The sequence below is a fragment of the Vicugna pacos genome, chromosome 3, assembly GCF_048564905.1.
Source record: "Vicugna pacos chromosome 3, VicPac4, whole genome shotgun sequence".
Taxonomy (NCBI): Eukaryota; Metazoa; Chordata; class Mammalia; order Artiodactyla; family Camelidae; genus Vicugna; species Vicugna pacos.
The window spans coordinates 6,531,027-6,554,721 of record NC_132989.1 but is presented as its reverse complement, the minus strand read 5'-3'; the positions used below and the strand labels follow the sequence as shown (position 1 = coordinate 6,554,721).

Sequence of the window (23,695 nt, the reverse complement as noted above, 5' to 3'; positions counted from 1 at the left end):
AGAATCCCATTGTGTTAATGAAGGCTACCAGTCGTCTGTGCTCAGTTTGATGCTGTGCAGGAGCCTATCCGACGCATAAGAGGCCAATGACAACTCCAGTTACAAATGATACTATTTGGGGAATACTCTTTCTCTCTCAATTTGGGGTTGGTTTTATTGGGAATACGTATCTACTGCTGTTAAACATTAATAGCTTTGTATTTCAGTCTCATACAAAGAAGCCCCGAGATTTTATATTCACCCATTTAACGCTAGCAAACTTCATGACAATTATTTCCATAGGGATTCCAGAAATAATAAATTCCTTTGGAGTAAAAGATTTTCTGGATGACGTAGGTTGTAAGGCAATGCTGTTCACCTACAGAGTCAACCGCGGTGTTTCCCTGTGTACAACGACCTTCCTCAATATTTATCAGGCCGTGATTATCACTCCCAGTAACTCCAGTTGGGCATGGCTGAAACCCAAGATCTCCACATACATTTTTCCTGCCTTCTCTTTTTTCTGGATTACGAACATGCTAATCTATACCTCCCTTGTCAAAGACCCCATTGCCCCCAACACCACCACTGCCATTGGAGAAATATTCTCTCCAACACATTGTATTTGGAGAAGAAGTGAGGAGCTTCCGAATGCTGGTTTTCTAGGATCCATGATGGTACGAGATTTCCTGTGTATGATCCTCATGATCTGGAGCAGTCTGTACATGGTAATGCTCCTCCACACACATCGTAAGGCAGTTCAGCATGTGCACAGGCCCAGCCTCTGCCCACGAGCCTCGCCTGAAACAAAGGCCACCCGCACGATCCTGGCAGTGGTCAGCTGCTTTATTCTCTTTTATTGGACCGACAGCTTCATTAACATTTACATAAGTTACAGAAATCATATAAGAAGTTTCGGTACCATCACTGTTTTTCTCTGCTGTTGTTATCCATCTATCTGTCCTTTTCTGCTGATCAAAACTAATAACAGACAGCTCTTTCTGAAGTGTACCTTTGTAAATATGGAAAAATGTACTTCACAAACAGTTTTCCTAAGCGGCTTGAACACCCTCACACAATTCTGTGCCACAAAGGTCGTGCGAGTAGAATTTCTCACCCCATAACTTTAGTAAGGTAAAATTCTAAAGGTGAGTTAGGAATTTTTTCTTTAGCCGTTTCTTCAAACCATCCACTTAGGGAACATACTGCTACAAAGGACAAGGCTCATGGAATGGCATGGCACACAGTTGAGACAGTTGCATGTGGATGGTGCATGTTTTATCTTTTCTACCATGGCTTTTAAAAATTCATACGTATCACCATTTGCATATTACCTCGTGGTGTTTACGACAGGCCACCCAAAGATGGGCTACAATAGTATATTGAATATAGTCAGTGAAATTTACTTGGAAACAGCGGATGAAATAAAATTATATTCAAAATCACCCTCTACCCCCTTATGAGAAAGGAAATAAATCTCTCACATAATAGTATTCTCCACATACCAGGAGAATAGTAAGCACCCTTATCACCAGGTTTGGGAATTCTACGCTAACGAAGCTATATAAACAAACTTCGTGCCTTCTTCCTAAATTGCTACTGCAAGCACAAAAGCTTTTTCTCTTTTCTTCAAAACAACTTTACAAATAATTGTTTCTCTCTCTATAAATGATACATAAGTGGCTGCTTTAGGCTCTTTCAGAATCTCATGTCTATGAGACCTCTTCATATAAATTAAATTTGTTTTTTTTCCTTGTTTATCTGTCCTGTGTCAACTAATTTTTAAACCAACTGAAAGAACTAAGACGGGTCAAGGGAAAGTTTCCCTCTTCCCCAGTGGTGGTTGTATTTGGCGGGATTCTAGCTGGAGCCCACTCCCTTCCCCTTAAGACTGCAGAAATGAGAGGGACTGTGACTACAGTCTTAGTCTGCAGAAAGTAAAAGTTCTTTACAGGCTAGCCTTTTGGGACTCTTCCTGCAAAATCCAGTGGAAATGAAAGTGATAAGCCCTTTTTCTCTATAAGCTCAGATTAGCAGGAGAACACATGGGTGGTTCTGTTCCTTTCTTACAGCAACTATAATAAAAAAATAAGGGGAGAAGGACCAAGATGGTGGAGTAGAAGGATGCTCATAGCTCGTAGCTCACCCTCTCCTACAAATACACGAAGACTAACATCCACACACCCACCCATCCAATCAGACCACCTGCTGAACAGTGACAGAATATCGCTTTCTTCAAAAGACAAAATACAGCACAAATCTGGTAGGAGAAAGGAAAAAAGAAAGAAGAAAATGAAAAATAGTGCAGGACCGGTCCTGTGGGGAAGGAGCGGTAAAGGAGAAATAGCGCTCACTGGCTGGGTCTCCCCCTCTCCAACAGAGAGGTGAGCGGGAAGCAGGGGGAACCTCCGAGGCTATAATCTGAACAGAATAACCCTTGACCAACACAACCATGTGACGTGGGCACAAAGTTTCCCTGTGACCCCCAGCCCTAGACGGGAACTGATAGCGGTGGTACAGGACAGACTCCTCGAACCGAGCAGACGACTCGGGCTGACTGTAGAGAGGGAACCTCAGGGGACTGTGGTGTGCTGTGCACCATGGCTGGGAAGGGATACTGAGCACAGCAACCTGTTTCCCCATGAAATAGAAAAAACAAAAGCAAAACAACACTACTGCTATGCCCTGGAAGAGGGGTCCCAAAGACCTTGTCCTCGCAGACCAGACAAACATTACTGGTGCGTACTTGGGAGAAGAGAGGCAGGGCTCAGCCAGATTCAGCATATCCTCCAGTGCACAGTGCCCAGATCGAGGCAGGCTCGAAACCTGAATCCATAACTAGGGGCTCTGCAACGTCACAGGCAGGACTTAGATTTGTTTACAGCCCCAGGCAGATAGGATCGTTCTGCCCCGCTGCCTCTGTGATCTCATGCCCCTAAGACAAATGAACAAGGAGTGGAGTTCTGGCACAGAGCAGGGGTGAGGGCTGGTGCGGCCATTTTCTCCGAGCCTGCCTACTGAATACAGACCCTTCGTGGTGCAGGGAGCAGCACTGAACTGTTTTTGAAGGAAATCCTGCTCCAATCTCTAGGGGAAGTTTCATCTATTTATATGTCTGTCTGTCTGTCTGTCTATGTATCTATTCCATCCAAAGTAGCGGAATATACAGTTTTTCCAGTGCGCAGGGAACATTCCCTAGGATAGGTCACGTGCTAGGACACAAGACAAGCAACAGAAAATTAAGGAAAATTCAAATCATATAAGTATACTTTCCAAGCACAACACTATGAGGCTACAAATCAACTACAAGACAAAAACCACAAATGGATACAAACACATGGAATCTACAGAATCTGCTACTAAATAACATATGAACCGCTGAAGAAATCATAATACCTGGAGACCAACAGAAAAATGAAAACAAAATGATCCAAGATCTATGGAATACAGCAAAAGCACTTGTTAGAGCAATTGCATGGTGATAAGAAACTTACCTCAAAAAACATGGAGCCCCTAAATATACAAAACAAATACTAACACACATAAAGCAAGAAAATGATGGCAACACAATCAGAGTAGGAAACTTTCACACCCCACTAACATCATTGGACAGGTCTTCCTGACAAAATATCAGTAAGACAAAGGACATAGTAAATGACATGATAGAAGTGTTGGACTTGGTTGATATTTTAAGGACATTACATCCCCCCAAAAAAGAGTATGCATTCTTTTCAAGTGCGCATGGAACATTCTCTAGGATAGACTACAAACTTGGGCACAAAACAAGCCTCATCAAATTCAAGAGGATATAAATTATTCCAAGCATCTTCTTTGACCACAATGGCATGAAATTAGAAATCAACCACAGAAAAACAAATGAGGAAAAAATGGCAGCATAGAGACTAAACAATATGTTGATAAAAAAAAATTGGGTCAACAATGAAATCAAAGAAGAAATTAAAAACTACCTTGACGCAAATGACAAAGAAAACACAACCACACAAAATCTACGGGATGCAGCAAAAGCAGTCCTAAGAGGGAAGTTCATAGTGATGCAGGCCTATCTCAAAAAACAAGAACAATCTCAAATAAACAAACTAACCTACCACCTAAAAGAATCAGAAAAAGAGGAACAAACAAAACTTATAATCAGCAGACATAAGGAACTAATACATATCAGGGAGGATGGTTGCCACTTTCTCCTTCGAGCCTCGGAATCTCTGCTTCTGTCGCCACTGACCTCTAAGAATTGTTCAACAAGCAATCCCATTGGTTGGGTTGGATAATGAAAGAACACAAGATACCTTCTTCACCTGTGGGATTTTTGCATATTCACAAGCTAAATACATGAAAAGGTAGTAGTCACTCTGTCAAGTTAAAAAACACAACAGATGACCAGTGTCTGATTGTGTTGGTGGTCTTGGTTTCAGGAGACGCTGTGAAGAGAGGTTGATCCTGTGGACATGCTGGACTGACTTGTGATATCTGTACAAGATAATCACCATGTAGGTAAAGACCCAAGTTCAGGGAAACACACAAGGAAAACTTGTGAAAGTAGAATCCTTTGGAATGTTGTTGGTTGGTGAGAATCATGCATTTCAGGGGACACCCATCAGTCAAAACTTTTTAAATTCTAGATCATTCAAGTCAGTACACCATAGTTATAACACCTCCCAGCTATTTCAACTTGTCATAATTACTCTCTTAACTGCATCTTTTGCATATGTATATAAACATGTTTTTAAACTTATGCTCCTTTTTTTTAAAAACAAAAAGGATTCTGTTCATTCTCGTTCATCTCCAGATGCCATACCACAGTTCAGCTTCTCTTTACAGATATAGAAAAGCCCCTGAGAAAGACTGTCTTTATTCCAGGTCTCTATTTATCCTTTGAATTCTCATCACAGGATTTCAGGAGTCTTGCCAAACTACTGTACTGCAATGACTCTAATCTCCACGTTGCTAAGCGCAGCATAATTCTCATCTCTTAATTTGTTCTACATTTTTCTTTCATGTACGGTTACTCATTTCTTCCTGTGCAAAATCATTATTCATTTGGCCATCGAGATTACATATGTCTTCCTTTTCCTCTAAATTCATTAGACAATCTTTCTCAGGCTCTTTTGCTGAGTTCACCTCTTCCACTGATCTTGATATAATACCCCTTCTCTTTTGCATCCACAGTCATTTATTTGGTTCTTTCATTAGGAACATGTTTTTGAATAGCAAATACAAACTGATATGCCCAGATTTAAACCCTTTTGCCAACATGCTTCTCTCAACTTCAACACCATGTATCCAACAGACTCCTTAATGTCTCCATTTGGATCTATAACGGAAATTTTGTTCTCCAATTCTAAATCTACTCCTCCCAGACTTCTTTATACGAGAGCAGCAATTCCTTTCTTCATTCATTCAGGATAAAACTTAGAGACATTCTTGCTTTCTCTCCTTCACTCAACTCTACATCTTTAAAAACTTTATGGATGCCTTTAAAAACTAATCCAGAATCCAAACAACTGTTATCATAACCAGTGTTACTATGAAGTCTAAAATCTCCTCATCTCTCATGTGCGTTATTCCAGCAATTTCTCAAATGGCTTCCCTGAATAATCCTTTGTACAGCTACATTCTAAGATCAACACAACAACTCAATAATTCTGAACAATTACAATGAACATCAGGTCACAATCTGCAGAAGTAGGTATTGTCCACAATTTTCTATGAGAATCATAGAAAAGCCTTTTAATGGCTTACCAATGTTGACAAGCCCTAACCTGCTGTGCTAAGCTTTTCTGCAGCCTTTACCACACTCCCTTTGTGTCACTCTAGCTGTTACTGTAAAGCAGCTGATGTGTCCCGTTCCTCTGCCTGGACAGCTCCCCTCCACTTACCAAGTCCAATCCCTCTTTCCTTCTAGTCTTTGTGAAAAACCTCACCCTTTAAACAGGTCCCTTCCGAGTCACTCCATTAAAATTGCAATTCCCCTTCCCTCCACCATCAAAATATCTTCTTCTCCACTCCTCTTCTGACATGCTGAATATTATGCTCATTCCGCTGAAAACACAGTGCTCAGTCACAACATTATTGCTGTCTCTTTTGTTCATTGATGCATGGCCAAAAGCTGAAGAGTGTCAGCTCATTACTTAGTCATGTGAATTCTCAGTGATTTATAACCTTGGACATTGAAAAATGGGCATTGCAGATATCTGTCAAATGATTAAATGAGACACGAGAGCCTACCTTCACGTGTGCTGCATTAGGGATGAGTGCTTGCCTGTGTTAATGATGGGGCTGTACTGGAGGGCTAGGATTAGCAAAGAGCATCTCCTCAGAAGTCACAGCACTAACAAGGGACCAGACCTACAAAGCTCTTACCTGTGGAGGAGCTCAGGTTCTGTTGATGCTTTTCTACAAAGAAATCTGAAATCAGCTCTTACCTCACTGACTTGGGCATTACATGCAGTTTAGCTTCATTCTGTTGTTCAGGGTTACAGATTTAGTTCAGTTTGGAATATTTTTTGACAACTGGAACAAACCTGGAAAAGAAAAATGACAACCATAGATAAAGTTGCTGAAATTATTAAGCATATTCATTACAGCACTTACTAGGTATTCATTTAAAATGCAGTTTTCTTTTATTACTCCCTGATCCTAGCATTTACATCATTTTTTATTAATTGATGGAGACTTGCATGCTCCCACATATATTATGGATCAATAAAAACCTCAGAAGGTAGAAAAATTATGCTGTGGATTTTGTTAGACTCTGACTAGTGAAATAAAAACTCCTTTGGTTCCTTGCAATTGGAAGTCATTAATAGTCTGAGTTTACTTTTTTGTCCCCTGTTGTACAACTCTGTAGAATCACTTCTTCAAGAAATCAGGAAGAGATATTTGGAACCTCATGTGGTGACTTTAATTAAAAACTCTTGTAAACTTATCAAGACAATCCTCTGCAACTAAGAGAGTAATTTGCTATTCCTCTAGACAAATCAAAAAGTTCACTACACACACACTGCTTTACACCCCCTGGAGATGAGGTAAGCTGGGCCGCCTATAACCCTGGATCCAGGCACACACCTGGATCCAACTACAGCCCATCAGAGGCATCCCCTGAACAGCGACGGCTCAGATTCAGTAAGTCCTGTCCCCGGACGCAGCTCTTGCGTGAAGAAAGAGAACTGGCTATTCTTTGCAATGATTTCCTTTTCCCAGTCCTTTCTTGCTTTGAAATTCTTCTTACGCTGAATACTTTCCCTCCACTTACAAGTAAGTCTCTCCTTTCCTTCTTCCTAAAACCACACGCCTCTATCTTTCTCTTAGCATTTGTTCTATATTCCATCTTTCTCGTCTCTCTTTACTGACATTCATTTTATTCTACTGTTTCCTCCCTTTCATTTCTCTTCATCTGGAGTTCTCATTGCTTCTGATGATATTCTTTAACTTTTCATTCACTTGATAGACTTCAAACTCACTTGTTATATTGAATTTGTTTTCATTTTCATTATCAACTTTTTAACAAGTGTTTATATCCTTCCTAATCTTCTACGTCCTGTGATTGTTCTCGTCAATTTTCATTTCTGCCCTTTACTTATTGATTACTATTGAGAATCTATTTTTAATTTCTTCTTGAATTCTTTCCTATTTTCTCTTCCAGTGTTGATACTCATTTCTTTCTTTTGTGGATTCATTTATTTTCTTCATTGCATATACGTTATTCTTTTTTTTTATCATTTCTTTACATGCTTTAAAATACATTTCTTTTTTGTTCTTTTATAATCCCTTTCTTACATTACTAAATTTTTTTGTTATCCTTCAGATAAATAGACATATATATATATTTAACTAAACAGTTTAAAATCTTATTTTTTAGTTCTTCTGGTCTTTAAGTTATATTCTACTACGATATACAGTCAATTTACTGGTTTTTTGAATTGAAGCATACTCAATTATAATCTATCATTTATGTAGTTTACTCTTAAAATTTTTCTATTTTTCTAGAGTTAAAAAAGTTTAGTAGGTTTATTTTCACTCTAACCCTTCTGGATATTTGTCCTTTTGTATCCAATTCTTTAAAATCTCTCTTTGTAAGAACTTATCAGTAAGCTGTTCAAAAGAATTTTATAACAAATACTAAACAGCATACAATTTGGAAAGTGTTTACAATCAAGATTATCTGCTGTAAAAACTTCAATCCTTTTCAAAGTTTACGTGTATGTAGTGTATAATTTTTTTGATTGAACATGGGATTCAAATTCAGGTTGATGAGTTAATTTTTAAAAATGAACTGTTGATTTTCTCTTAGGTATATTTTCCATAACAATTTGTGTCTATGATTCTTATTTCTATAAGTTTGTATAAATTTATAGTGTTTTTCTCAGATGTGTGCTATAAACAATATTAATGAGGAGCTTTTTTCAGAAGCCAATGTTCAGTGTCAGAAATATATAAAAATTACATATATAATTGTATACATATAACAAGTAGAGCAAAACTGAATGATCAAGAATGTCCTTCAGTGTAAACTATATGACATTAGGTAAACATTTATTGGAGATACAGATTCAAAGTATATATTCAACAAGCATAAGGTATGATGTAAAATGTTTAACTCATATTCCGTAAGGTTGAACTAAGAAAGACATGAAAATATTTCATGTAACAGGTCAATAATCACACTGCATCAGAATGAACATTTTTTAACAATTATATAAAATCATAAAGCATTTATGTCCATTTAATAACCTGTGAGGCGTCTTCCTTTTAAAGCACTCCAAGAACACATGAGCTGTCCGGATGGGCCTCAGGACATCACGTCAGGGAGGGTGGGGGACCCTGATTTGGAAATGGACATGAGGAGTAAGGAGAAAGCTGCCCCTGCTCCTGGACTTTATCTGTGAAGTAGTGAGAGAGAACCAACTGCTCCCTCAGTGGGTTGTGGACACAGCCATAGGATGGGGTTTAGGGGCTGAGGAGAACTGGGGTCCAGAGAGTTACAGAAGTTCTGGGAGCAAGCACGAAAGCTTGACTAGCTGGGGGCGCTGCTGGTGACGGACAACTCAGCGCAGGGAGCTCTGCGGCACCAGTGGGTAATCTTTCTCTCAGTGGTTTATACACTCTGTCTCCTTTCACGGCCTCTTACCCTTGTCCCTTTCAATTTCTTCTCCTCAGTGTAAGCTTACTTACAACTGTGAAACTTTTAGTTCTGTTCTGTTTCTGACTTTCTATGTTAAGCATTTTTAGTTTCCTACTGCTCATCGTGTTCGTCTTGTCAATGAGATGTGACCCCCTCCGCCATCGGTGTCTTCTATAGCTTTTCCACTCTAAGACCCAAATGTCTTTCATTTTGAATAGTCTGTCTACAAACAGATTTTAAATTCTTCTTTTCTCTTCTAATCATCCCCGAAGTGTGTGTTTTTGTCTCTTCTGTCCCCTTGAAATGTCATGGCCTTAAATTTCCTATCCAATTTCTTTATCAATTCTTCAGGTTTTCTTTTTGACAAAATCCAACATTTAAATACTTTTGTCCCTCTTTCCAAATTAACTACTTCTCTTTGTGTATTACTCTTTTCAGTTTAAACTATTTTGAAATTTTTTCTATTTTAAGAACAGTCACATATATTCTTCTCTTCCTCATTTCTCCCATTTCAGTATTCTTTCCCTAATTTTGTTTCCATTGACAGTGTCCTTGTTTCATTTTTTCTATTTCTGTCAGCCCCACATACCTTCTTTCCCCTTGTCTTTCTATATCCTCACAAGTATTGTTGCTGATTTGGTGTTTTGGTTTTTACTTCATTCCCCATTTGTTTCATTATACAGTAATGAATACTTTCTCTCCTTTTACTTTCTCATTATTCTTTTTGCTCATTTTGTTTTCTCATCTCCATTTTCCAATGCTTTATCATCCTATTCCTCTCACTTGGAGGTGCTTTCTGATGTATAAATTCTACAAATGTGTATACTTTTTTTAAAAAAAATGAAGTATATTTGGCTTACAGCATTATGTTAATTCCTGGTGTACAGCATAGTGATTCAGTTATACATGTATATCCATATTCCTTTTTATAGTCTTTTTCGTTATAGGCTATTACAAGGTATTGAATGTAGTTCCCTGTGCTGTACAGTAGGACCTTGTTGTTTGTCCACTTTATATACAGTAGTTAGAATCTGCAAGTCTTGAACTCCCAGTGTATCCCTCAACCCTCTCATTTATTTCCCCTGTAACCACAAGTTTGTTTTCTGTGTCTGTGACTCTGTTTCTCTGTTGTAAAATTGTTTGTTTGTGTCTTGTTTTTAGATGCCACATACAAGTGACATCCTGTTGTATTTTTCTTTCTCTTTCTGACTTATATCAGTTAGTTTGACAGTCTCCAGGTTCAACCATGGTGCTGCCAGAGGCATTATTTTATTCTTTTTTATACAAATGTGTATCCTTTTGAGCTTTTAGATTTCTTATTCATCCTGTTGGAAAGGAAAAAAAATTTTTTCCACCCTCCTGTATTTTGTAGGGAGACTTGCAACTTAAAGTGATAAAAAGTAGGTTCACACACACACACAAATTGTATTTAGATTTATACGGATGGTCACAAAGTAAGTATCTGGGAAATGGCTAAAATTAGGTGCTTGTATTCCCAACCTCAGAAAGGAAACGGAAGCACAAAAGGAGCTTCTACAGAAGAACAAATGGGTTTCCATGGGAATAAAGTAAGTATAAGAAAGTTTGTGATAATCATTGCTTATGCAGATACAAGTGGTAGTTTCCATAATTTGATGGCCACAAAACTCCCCCAGATCTAGGAATTTATGACAGCTTCATTCCCAGGAGTTTCTTCTTTGGGTTGCAGAAGGGAATCTCCAAGAAACCTTTTCCTCAATCTTTTCAATCTCCAATGTCTGTACTTTCAAATATGCTTCCAGTTGACTCCAAGTGTCCCGTTGGGTTTCTTCAATCTTATCTACATAGTCGTATAAAATACTTTCTTCCTAAGAAAACAGATGCTTTTGGAAAATGATTCTTTTTTCCTGCCTCCCTGAAGTCTTCTACTTCATACCTTCTAATTTATTTGGACAGTCCTATAGCATAATAATGTTTTAATTTCTAGTCATTCTTCACATTTCCCATATTCTTTTCTTTACATCTTTTTATTTCAAATTTACAAAAATTATTTTTATCTTCCTCCTTCCTGCCCCCATTTAACTGATTATCCAGCTGAAATAGAACCACGTTCATCCTCCTGTTTCATTTCCACTTTCACTTGTGCCTTCATATTTCTTGTCTCTCTCTTTACTATTTCACTTTGATTCAACATTTTCTCTGGATTTTAGTCTCTTTCTCTTTATTTCACTGTTGTCTCTCCTACTTATTATTTGTTTTACTTTAAACAGTCTCCTCCTATGCTGATTCAGTGGCAGACTTAAAATGCCTTGCTTTCATGCTTTTTTGATCCAACAAGTTTTTAGAAACAGCTAGTCAAGTTCAGTCTAACAAAGGAGTTCAGAGTGCATGAAATTGTAAATTTTGGTGAGGACTGGCTGTTTGTGGTGTTTGATATTCTGATTTCTAAGGGTTTCACATGATACTACTTATTGATCTCTTTCTTAACACTTACAATTTTATTCAAGAAATTCTTCCAAGAATGTTAGATTATCTCATAATATTAGCACTACTGTACATCTTATATTTTCTAAAATTACATAGTGTATGGAAATAACTTTGTACAAAAGTAAACTTTGTTCCATATTATAATACTTTGCTGTAGAGTCTGAATATGACTTTCAGTGTAGACCATCTTAACATTCTATCTTATAATGATGACAATTATATTCTGTGTTTTCTGGAGTGCTTAGATTTCTTGTTGTTGTTCTTTACCACTTACGATAGAAGCCAAAATGTAACACAAAATGGAACATGATAGTTGATACACTTCTCACATTTCTGAAATATCGGAAAATCATATTTGGATTCAGATTTTGTATGTTTGTTCTATGTGTAGATTAGCTACCTTGCCTGAGTTACATCTCCTTTGGAGTTATAATAATGAGCTTTCTCTTTTTTTAATCATAAATGAATGTTGAATATATATGAAAGTGACTTTCTTATTTATGGAAATGATCATGTGCAATTTCTGGCCAGAAGTGAAAGCTCACTGCAGTAAGGAAAACAACTTGATGTATGTTCATTAACATACAGGTTTTGCTTTCTACAGCCTTGTGTATCTGAAAAGGAAGCCAAGAACTAAGAAAGTTTATCTGGGGTTGATTTTCATGGACTATGCAGAAGGAAAATGAAAAATAATCGATTCGGCCACTTTTGCAGGAAACAATTATAATACAGATCATGGACATTTAGGCAAGGAGGGGAGAGTGGCAATAAGAAAGTTATGAAGAGAAAAGAGATTAATATTTTCCAGCTCCTGCTGACGTTATGGTCATAAAACTGTACCATATAAGGGAATTTAAGAAAGTTTCACTCCCAGAAGTAGCTGTTTTTAGTAAAATAAGGGAGGCGCCAAGAAGCTTTATCTCTTGCATCTTTTGGATCTGATCTCAAATATCTTTAGTTTTAAATAAGCTTCGCGTTACTGGAAATCAGAGAATAAGACACAGAAAGCTGGAATTATCTGATAGTATGAGAATGAAATGCTTGAAAGTGAAATTAGTGAGTTTCAGTGATTGGTAATGACAACCTCCAAGATGCAAGAAAAAGAGAATGGATGAGGTGAGTGGGGGCAAGATTTCTGAAAGTGAGGAAACAGTCAATGTAAGAGAGGGAGGGTATCAAACATATCATCTGTATGATCCTAGAATCACCAGTATGTCTGTATAATCACCAGGAACATATGAGGAGTTGAGTTGTGGAGTGTCACAGTGAGTCCAGAACTAAAGAGTGGTGTGACATTCGGTCAGAAGGTTACTTCCACAAGGATGCTGATGGACACTAAACTTATAACAAGTGTTTCCAGGCAAGAGTGATGGAGAATTATAGGAAGGGATGCAGGGTATTGAAGAGGACATTCTCCTCGACAAGCCTGGTAGTGTAAGAGGTATGGGAGAAAAGAAATCTCACTACTATAGACGGTTGCAAGAGAACTTACGACCACAGGACGGAGCAATGAGATGAAGGGAATGTTCAGAAAAGAGATGGAGGCTGCCATGAACTGATGTAAGAGCTGATCTGACATTTCTTCAGTGCATTGGAAGGAACTGGAATTTGAGAAGAATGAGGTAAAGGGTCTAAAGGGTCTAGAAAAGGAATTTACATAATTCGATGTTCCTTTGCTACTTTGGGGATGAGATCTGCTTTTGGTGAATGACAAAAACCATGATGTGTCATGTAGAAATGTAATAATATGCTTTGAAATACCTTAATTTCCTGATATTTATGTCAGAAGATGGAATTGCATTCCAAAATTCTAAATGAACTTCAGAGTATTTCCAGAACATAAACAGAATTTCTATAAATCAGAATTACTGTTACACATTAAAACATATACTTTCCACGTAAGGCATATCAATACAAATGTACTCTTTTATGTTAAAATAACTACAAAGTTGTCATTCAGGATACTGAATGCATGTCTCTCAAACTAGATTACAGTGAAGTTTTCACAGATGAGGCATGCTTTGTCTTGACACAAGCATTCCTCTGAAGTGACTTCAAAAATCCTTGGCCTACATCTGAAACTAATTCTAAATTCCTTGAATATTGTTGCAGAGCATTTGCACATCCCACCTCAGGGAGCGATCACACATCGTGTACTTCCCACAGAATCCCATTCTGTTAATGAAGGCTACCAGTCGTCTGTGCTCAGTTTGATGCTGTGCAGGAGCCTATCCGACGCATAAGAGGCCAATGACAACTCCAGTTACAAATGATACTATTTGGGGAATACTCTTTCTCTCTCAATTTGGGGTTGGTTTTATTGGGAATACGTATCTACTGCTGTTAAACATTAATAGCTTTGTATTTCAGTCTCATACAAAGAAGCCCCGAGATTTTATATTCACCCATTTAACGCTAGCAAACTTCATGACAATTATTTCCATAGGGATTCCAGAAATAATAAGTTCCTTTGGAGTAAAAGATTTTCTGGATGACGTAGGTTGTAAGGCAATGCTGTTCACCTACAGAGTCAACCGCGGTGTTTCCCTGTGTACAACGACCTTCCTCAATATTTATCAGGCCGTGATTATCACTCCCAGTAACTCCAGTTGGGCATGGCTGAAACCCAAGATCTCCACATACATTTTTCCTGCCTTCTCTTTTTTCTGGATTACGAACATGCTAATCTATACCTCCCTTGTCAAAGACCCCATTGCCCCCAACACCACCACTGCCATTGGAGAAATATTCTCTCCAACACATTGTATTTGGAGAAGAAGTGAGGAGCTTCCGAATGCTGGTTTTCTAGGATCCATGATGGTACGAGATTTCCTGTGTATGATCCTCATGATCTGGAGCAGTCTGTACATGGTAATGCTCCTCCACACACATCGTAAGGCAGTTCAGCATGTGCACAGGCCCAGCCTCTGCCCACGAGCCTCGCCTGAAACAAAGGCCACCCGCACGATCCTGGCAGTGGTCAGCTGCTTTATTCTCTTTTATTGGACCGACAGCTTCATTAACATTTACATAAGTTACAGAAATCATATAAGAAGTTTCGGTACCATCACTGTTTTTCTCTGCTGTTGTTATCCATCTATCTGTCCTTTTCTGCTGATCAAAACTAATAACAGACAGCTCTTTCTGAAGTGTACCTTTGTAAATATGGAAAAATGTACTTCACAAACAGTTTTCCTAAGCGGCTTGAACACCCTCACACAATTCTGTGCCACAAAGGTCGTGTGAGTAGAATTTCTCACCCCATAACTTTAGTAAGGTAAAATTCTAAAGGTGAGTTAGGAATTTTTTCTTTAGCCGTTTCTTCAAACCATCCACTTAGGGAACAAACTGCTACAAAGGACAAGGCTCATGGAATGGCATGGCACACAGTTGAGACAGTTGCATGTGGATGGTGCATGTTTTATCTTTTCTACCATGGCTTTTAAAAATTCATACGTATCACCATTTGCATATTACCTCGTGGTGTTTACGACAGGCCACCCAAAGATGGGCTACAATGGTATATTGAATATAGTCAGTGAAATTTACTTGGAAACAGCGGATGAAATAAAATTATATTCAAAATCACCCTCTACCCCCTTATGAGAAAGGAAATAAATCTCTCACATAATAGTATTCTCCACATACCAGGAGAATAGTAAGCACCCTTATCACCAGGTTTGGGAATTCTACGCTAACGAAGCTATATAAACAAACTTCGTGCCTTCTTCCTAAATTGCTACTGCAAGCACAAAAGCTTTTTCTCTTTTCTTCAAAACAACTTTACAAATAATTGTTTCTCTCTCTATAAATGATACATAAGTGGCTGCTTTAGGCTCTTTCAGAATCTCATGTCTATGAGACCTCTTCATATAAATTAAATTTGTTTTTTTTCCTTGTTTATCTGTCCTGTGTCAACTAATTTTTAAACCAACTGAAAGAACTAAGACGGGTCAAGGGAAAGTTTCCCTCTTCCCCAGTGGTGGTTGTATTTGGCGGGATTCTAGCTGGAGCCCACTCCCTTCCCCTTAAGACTGCAGAAATGAGAGGGACTGTGACTACAGTCTTAGTCTGCAGAAAGTAAAAGTTCTTTACAGGCTAGCCTTTTGGGACTCTTCCTGCAAAATCCAGTGGAAATGAAAGTGATAAGCCCTTTTTCTCTATAAGCTCAGATTAGCAGGAGAACACATGGGTGGTTCTGTTCCTTTCTTACAGCAACTATAATAAAAAAATAAGGGGAGAAGGACCAAGATGGTGGAGTAGAAGGATGCTCATAGCTCGTAGCTCACCCTCTCCTACAAATACACGAAGACTAACATCCACACACCCACCCATCCAATCAGACCACCTGCTGAACAGTGACAGAATATCGCTTTCTTCAAAAGACAAAATACAGCACAAATCTGGTAGGAGAAAGGAAAAAAGAAAGAAGAAAATGAAAAATAGTGCAGGACCGGTCCTGTGGGGAAGGAGCGGTAAATGAGAAATAGCGCTCACTGGCTGGGTCTCCCCCTCTCCAACAGAGAGGTGAGCGGGAAGCAGGGGGAACCTCCGAGGCTATAATCTGAACAGAATAACCCTTGACCAACACAACCATGTGACGTGGGCACAAAGTTTCCCTGTGACCCCCAGCCCTAGACGGGAACTGATAGCGGTGGTACAGGACAGACTCCTCGAACCGAGCAGACGACTCGGGCTGACTGTAGAGAGGGAACCTCAGGGGACTGTGGTGTGCTGTGCACCATGGCTGGGAAGGGATACTGAGCACAGCAACCTGTTTCCCCATGAAATAGAAAAAACAAAAGCAAAACAACACTACTGCTATGCCCTGGAAGAGGGGTCCCAAAGACCTTGTCCTCGCAGACCAGACAAACATTACTGGTGCGTACTTGGGAGAAGAGAGGCAGGGCTCAGCCAGATTCAGCATATCCTCCAGTGCACAGTGCCCAGATCGAGGCAGGCTCGAAACCTGAATCCATAACTAGGGGCTCTGCAACGTCACAGGCAGGACTTAGATTTGTTTACAGCCCCAGGCAGATAGGATCGTTCTGCCCCGCTGCCTCTGTGATCTCATGCCCCTAAGACAAATGAACAAGGAGTGGAGTTCTGGCACAGAGCAGGGGTGAGGGCTGGTGCGGCCATTTTCTCCGAGCCTGCCTACTGAATACAGACCCTTCGTGGTGCAGGGAGCAGCACTGAACTGTTTTTGAAGGAAATCCTGCTCCAATCTCTAGGGGAAGTTTCATCTATTTATATGTCTGTCTGTCTGTCTGTCTATGTATCTATTCCATCCAAAGTAGCGGAATATACAGTTTTTCCAGTGCGCAGGGAACATTCCCTAGGATAGGTCACGTGCTAGGACACAAGACAAGCAACAGAAAATTAAGGAAAATTCAAATCATATAAGTATACTTTCCAAGCACAACACTATGAGGCTACAAATCAACTACAAGACAAAAACCACAAATGGATACAAACACATGGAATCTACAGAATCTGCTACTAAATAACATATGAACCGCTGAAGAAATCATAATACCTGGAGACCAACAGAAAAATGAAAACAAAATGATCCAAGATCTATGGAATACAGCAAAAGCACTTGTTAGAGCAATTGCATGGTGATAAGAAACTTACCTCAAAAAACATGGAGCCCCTAAATATACAAAACAAATACTAACACACATAAAGCAAGAAAATGATGGCAACACAATCAGAGTAGGAAACTTTCACACCCCACTAACATCATTGGACAGGTCTTCCTGACAAAATATCAGTAAGACAAAGGACATAGTAAATGACATGATAGAAGTGTTGGACTTGGTTGATATTTTAAGGACATTACATCCCCCCAAAAAAGAGTATGCATTCTTTTCAAGTGCGCATGGAACATTCTCTAGGATAGACTACAAACTTGGGCACAAAACAAGCCTCATCAAATTCAAGAGGATATAAATTATTCCAAGCATCTTCTTTGACCACAATGGCATGAAATTAGAAATCAACCACAGAAAAACAAATGAGGAAAAAATGGCAGCATAGAGACTAAACAATATGTTGATAAAAAAAAATTGGGTCAACAATGAAATCAAAGAAGAAATTAAAAACTACCTTGACGCAAATGACAAAGAAAACACAACCACACAAAATCTACGGGATGCAGCAAAAGCAGTCCTAAGAGGGAAGTTCATAGTGATGCAGGCCTATCTCAAAAAACAAGAACAATCTCAAATAAACAAACTAACCTACCACCTAAAAGAATCAGAAAAAGAGGAACAAACAAAACTTATAATCAGCAGACATAAGGAACTAATACATATCAGGGAGGATGGTTGCCACTTTCTCCTTGGAGCCTCGGAATCTCTGCTTCTGTCGCCACTGACCTCTAAGAATTGTTCAACAAGCAATCCCATTGGTTGGGTTGGATAATGAAAGAACACAAGATACCTTCTTCACCTGTGGGATGTTTGCATCGCTCAAGCTGAACACATGGAAAGGTACCAGTCACTCCATCAAGTTAAAGAAACACAACAGATGACCAGTGTCTGATTGTGTTGGTGGTCTTGGTTTCAGGAGACGCTGTGAAGAGAGGTTGATCCTGTGGACATGCTGGACTGACTTGTGATATCTGTACAAGATAATCACCATGTAGGTAAAGACCCAAGTTCAGGGAAACACACAAGGAAAACTTGTGAAAGTAGAATCCTTTGGAATGTTGTTGGTTGGTGAGAATCATGCATTTCAGGGGACACCCATCAGTCAAAACTTTTTAAATTCTAGATCATTCAAGTCAGTACACCATAGTTATAACACCTCCCAGCTATTTCAACTTGTCATAATTACTCTCTTAACTGCATCTTTTGCATATGTATATAAACATGTTTTTAAACTTATGCTCCTTTTTTTTAAAAACAAAAAGGATTCTGTTCATTCTCGTTCATCTCCAGATGCCATACCACAGTTCAGCTTCTCTTTACAGATATAGAAAAGCCCCTGAGAAAGACTGTCTTTATTCCAGGTCTCTATTTATCCTTTGAATTCTCATCACAGGATTTCAGGAGTCTTGCCAAACTACTGTACTGCAATGACTCTAATCTCCACGTTGCTAAGCGCAGCATAATTCTCATCTCTTAATTTGTTCTACATTTTTCTTTCATGTACGGTTACTCATTTCTTCCTGTGCAAAATCATTATTCATTTGGCCATCGAGATTACATATGTCTTCCTTTTCCTCTAAATTCATTAGACAATCTTTCTCAGGCTCTTTTGCTGAGTTCACCTCTTCCACTGATCTTGATATAATACCCCTTCTCTTTTGCATCCACAGTCATTTATTTGGTTCTTTCATTAGGAACATGTTTTTGAATAGCAAATACAAACTGATATGCCCAGATTTAAACCCTTTTGCCAACATGCTTCTCTCAACTTCAACACCATGTATCCAACAGACTCCTTAATGTCTCCATTTGGATCTATAACGGAAATTTTGTTCTCCAATTCTAAATCTACTCCTCCCAGACTTCTTTATACGAGAGCAGCAATTCCTTTCTTCATTCATTCAGGATAAAACTTAGAGACATTCTTGCTTTCTCTCCTTCACTCAACTCTACATCTTTAAAAACTTTATGGATGCCTTTAAAAACTAATCCAGAATCCAAACAACTGTTATCATAACCAGTGTTACTATAAAGTCTAAAATCTCCTCATCTCTCATGTGCGTTATTCCAACAATTTCTCAAATGGCTTCCCTGAATAAACCTTTGTACAGCTACATTCTAAGATCAACACAACAACTCAATAATTCTGAACAATTACAATGAACATCAGGTCACAATCTGCAGAAGTAGGTATTGTCCACAATTTTCTATGAGAATCATAGAAAAGCCTTTTAATGGCTTACCAATGTTGACAAGCCCTAACCTGCTGTGCTAAGCTTTTCTGCAGCCTTTACCACACTCCCTTTGTGTCACTATAGCTGTTACTGTAAAGCAGCTGATGTGTCCCGTTCCTCTGCCTGGACAGCTCCCCTCCACTTACCAAGTCCAATCCCTCTTTCCTTCTAGTCTTTGTGAAAAACCTCACCCTTTAAACAGGTCCCGTCTTAATCATTCCATTAAAATTGCAATTCCCCTTCCCTCCACCATCAAAATATCTTCTTCTCCACTCCTCTTCTGACATGCTGAATATTATGCTCATTCCGCTGAAAACAAAGTGCTCAGTCACAACATTATTGCTGTCTCTTTTGTTCATTGATGCATGGCCAAAAGCTGACGAGTGTCAGTACATTACTTACTCATGTGAATTCTCAGTGATTTATAACCTTGGACATGGAAAATTGGACACTGCAGGTATTTGTCAAATGATTAAATGAGACACGAGAGCCTACCTTCAGGTGTGATGCATTAGGGATGAGTGCTTGCCTGTGTTAATGATGGGGCTGTACTGGAGGGCTAGGATTAGCAAAGAGCATCTCCTCAGAAGTCACAGCACTAACAAGGGACCAGACCTACAAAGCTCTTACCTGTGGAGGAGCTCAGGTTCTGTTGATGCTTTTCTACAAAGAAATCTGCAATCAGCTCTTACCTCACTGACTTGGGCATTACATGAAGTTTAGCTTCATTCTGTTGTTCAGGGTTACAGATTTAGTTCAGTTTGGAATATTTTTTGACAACTGGAACAAATCTGGAAAAGAAAAATGACAACCATAGATAAAGTTGCTGAAATTATTAAGCATATTCATTACAGCACTTACTAGGTTTTCTTTTATTACTCCCTGATCCTAGCATTTATATCATTTTTTATTAATTGATGGAGACTTGCATGCTCCCACATATATTATGGATCAATAAAAACCTCAGAAGGTAGAAAAATTATGCTGTGGATTTTGTTAGACTCTGACTAGTGAAATAAAAACTCCTTTGGTTCCTTGCAATTGGAAGTCATTAGTAGTCTGAGTTTACTTTTTTGTCCCCTGTTGTACAACTCTGTAGAATCACTTCTTCAAGAAATTAGGAAGAGATATTTGGAACCTCATGTGGTGACTTTAATTAAAAACTCTTGTAAACTTATCAAGGCAATCCTCTGCAACTAAGAGAGTAATTTGCTATTCCTCTAGACAAATCAAAAAGTTCACTACACACACACCAGTTTACACCCCCTGGGGATGAGGTAAGCTGGGCCGCCTATAACCCTGGATCCAGGCACACACCTGGATCCAACTACAGCCCATCAGAGGCATCCCCTGAACAGCGACGGCTCAGATTCATTAAGTCCTGTCCCTGGACGCAGCTCTTGTGTGAAAAAAGAGAACTGGCTATTCTTTGCGATGATTTCCTTTTCCCAGTCCTTTCTTGCTTTGAAATTCTTCTTACGCTAAATACTTTCCCTCCACTTACAAGTAAGTCTCTTCTTTCCTTCTTCCTAAAACCACACGCCTCTATCTTTCTCTTAGCATTTGTTCTATATTCCATCTTTCTCGTCTCTCTTTACTGACATTCATTTTATTCTACTGTTTCCTCCCTTTCATTTCTCTTCATCTGGAGTTCTCATTGCTTCTGATGATATTCTTTAACTTTTCGTTCACTTGATAGACTTCAAACTCACTTGTTATATTGAGTTTGTTTTCATTTTCATTATCAACTTTTTAACAAGTGTTTATATCCTTCCTAATCTTCTACGTCCTGTGATTGTTCTCGTCAATTTTCATTTCTGCCCTTTACTTATTGATTACTATTGAGAATCTATTTTTAATTTCTTCTTGAATTCTTTCCTATTTTCTCTTCCAGTGTTGATACTCATTTCTTTCTTTTGTGGATCCATTTATTTTCTTTATTGCATATACGTTATTCTTTTTTCTATCATTTCTTTACATGCTTTAAAATACATTTCTTTTTTGTTCTTTTATAATCCCTTTCTTACATTACTAAATTTTTTTGTTATCCTTCAGATAAATAGACATATATATATATTTAACTAAACAGTTTAAAATCTTATTTTTTAGTTCTTCTGGTCTTTAAGTTATATTCTACTACGATATACAGTCAATTTACTGGTTTTTTCAATTGAAGCATACTCAATTATAATCTATCATTTATGTAGTTTACTCTTAAAATTTTTCTATTTTTCTAGAGTTAAAAAAGTTTAGTAGGTTTATTTTCACTCTAACCCTTCTGGATATTTGTCCTTTTGTATCCAATTCTTTAAAATCTCTCTTTGTAAGAACTTATCAGTAAGCTGTTCAAAAGAATTTTATAACAAATACTAAACAGCATACAATTTGGAAAGTGTTTACAATCAAGATTATCTGCTGTAAAAACTTCAATCCTTTTCAAAGTTTACATGTATGTAGTATATAATTTTTTTGATTGACCATGGGATTCAAATTCAGATTCATGATTTAATTTTTAAAAATGAACTGTTGATTTTCTCTTAGGTATATTTTCCATAACAATTTGTGTCTATGATTCTTATTTCTATAAGTTTGTATAAATTTATAGTGTTTTTCTCAGATGTGTGCTATAAACAATATTAATGAGGAGCTTTTTTCAGAAGCCAATGTTCAGTGTCAGAAATATATAAAAATTACATATATAATTGTATACATATAACAAGTAGAGCAAAACTGAATGATCAAGAATGTCCTTCAGTGTAAACTATATGACATTAGGTAAACATTTATTGGAGATACAGATTCAAAGTATATGTTCAACAAGCATAAGGTATGATGTAAAATGTTTAACTCATATTCCGTAAGGTTGAACTATGAGAGACATGAAAATATTTCATGTAACAGGTCAATAATCACACTGCATCAGAATGAACATTTTTTAACAATTATATAAAATCATAAAACATTTATGTCCATTTAATAACCTGTGAGGCATCTTCCTTTTAAAGCACTCGAAGAACACATGAGCTGTCCAGATGGGCCTCAGGACATCACGTCAGGGAGGGTGGGGGACCCTGATTTGGAAATGGACATGAGGAGTAAGGAGAAAGCTGCCCCTGCTCCTGGACTTTATCTGTGAAGTAGTGAGAGAGAACCAACTGCTCCCTCAGTGGGTTGTGGACACAGCCATAGGATGGGGTTTAGGGGCTGAGGAGAACTGGGGTCCAGAGAGTTACAGAAGTTCTGGGAGCAAGCACGAAAGCTTGACTAGCTGGGGGCGCTGCTGGTGACGGACAACTCAGCGCAGGGAGCTCTGCGGCACCAGTGGGTAATCTTTCTCTCAGTGGTTTATACACTCTGTCTCCTTTCACGGCCTCTTACCCTTGTCCCTTTCAATTTCTTCTCCTCAGTGTAAGCTTACTTACAACTGTGAAACTTTTAGTTTTGTTCTGTTTCTGACTTTCTTGTGTTAAGCATTTTTAGTTTCCTACCGCTCATCGTATTCGTATTGTTAATGAGATGTGACCCCCTCCGCCATCGGTGTCTTCTATAGCTTTTCCACTCTAAGACCCAAATGTCTTTCATTTTGAATAGTCTGTCTACAAACAGATTTTAAATTCTTCTTTTCTCTTCTAATCATCCCTGAAGTGTGTGTTTTTGTCTCTTCTGTCTCCTTGAAATGTCATGGCCTTAAATTTCCTATCCAATTTCTTTATCAATTCTTCAGGTTTTCTTTTTGACAAAATCCAACATTTAAATACTTTTGTCCCTCTTTCCAAATTAACTACTTCTCTTTGTGTATTACTCTTTTCAGTTTAAACTATTTTGAAATTTTTTCTATTTTAAGAACAGTCACATATATTCTTCTCTTTCTCATTTCTCCCATTTCAGTATTCTTTCCCTAATTTTGTTTCCGTTGACAGTGTCATTGTTTCATTTTTTCTATTTCTGTCAGCCCCACATACCTTCTTTCCCCTTGTCTTTGTATATCCTCACAAGTATTGTTGCTGATTTGGTGTTTTGGTTTTTACTTCATTCCCCATTTGTTTCATTATACAGTAATGAATACTTTCTCTCCTTTTACTTTCTCATTATTCTTTTTGCTCATTTTGTTTTCTCATCTCCATTTTCCAATGCTTTATCATCCTATTCCTCTCACTTGGAGGTGCTTTCTGATGTATAAATTCTACAAATGTGTATACTTTTTTTAAAAAAAATGAAGT

General features: G+C 38.2%; 1 long non-coding RNA gene across 3 annotated transcripts in view; it reads right to left on the bottom strand.

Annotated features, from left to right (window-relative positions):
• The window catches only part of LOC140691009 (uncharacterized), a 73,419-nt gene that overhangs the window by 42,778 nt on the left and 6,946 nt on the right, over positions 1-23,695 (bottom strand). For 2 of the 3 annotated variants that reach the window (XR_012066454.1, XR_012066453.1), the window contains exons 1-2: positions 20,168-20,224; positions 6,420-6,518 (exon numbers count right to left, since the gene is read on the bottom strand). This is a non-coding gene — a long non-coding RNA (uncharacterized lncRNA). Of the gene's footprint in view, positions 1-6,419; positions 6,519-20,167; positions 20,225-23,695 lie in introns of those variants that run through there. The other variant, XR_012066457.1, reaches the window with a different exon arrangement.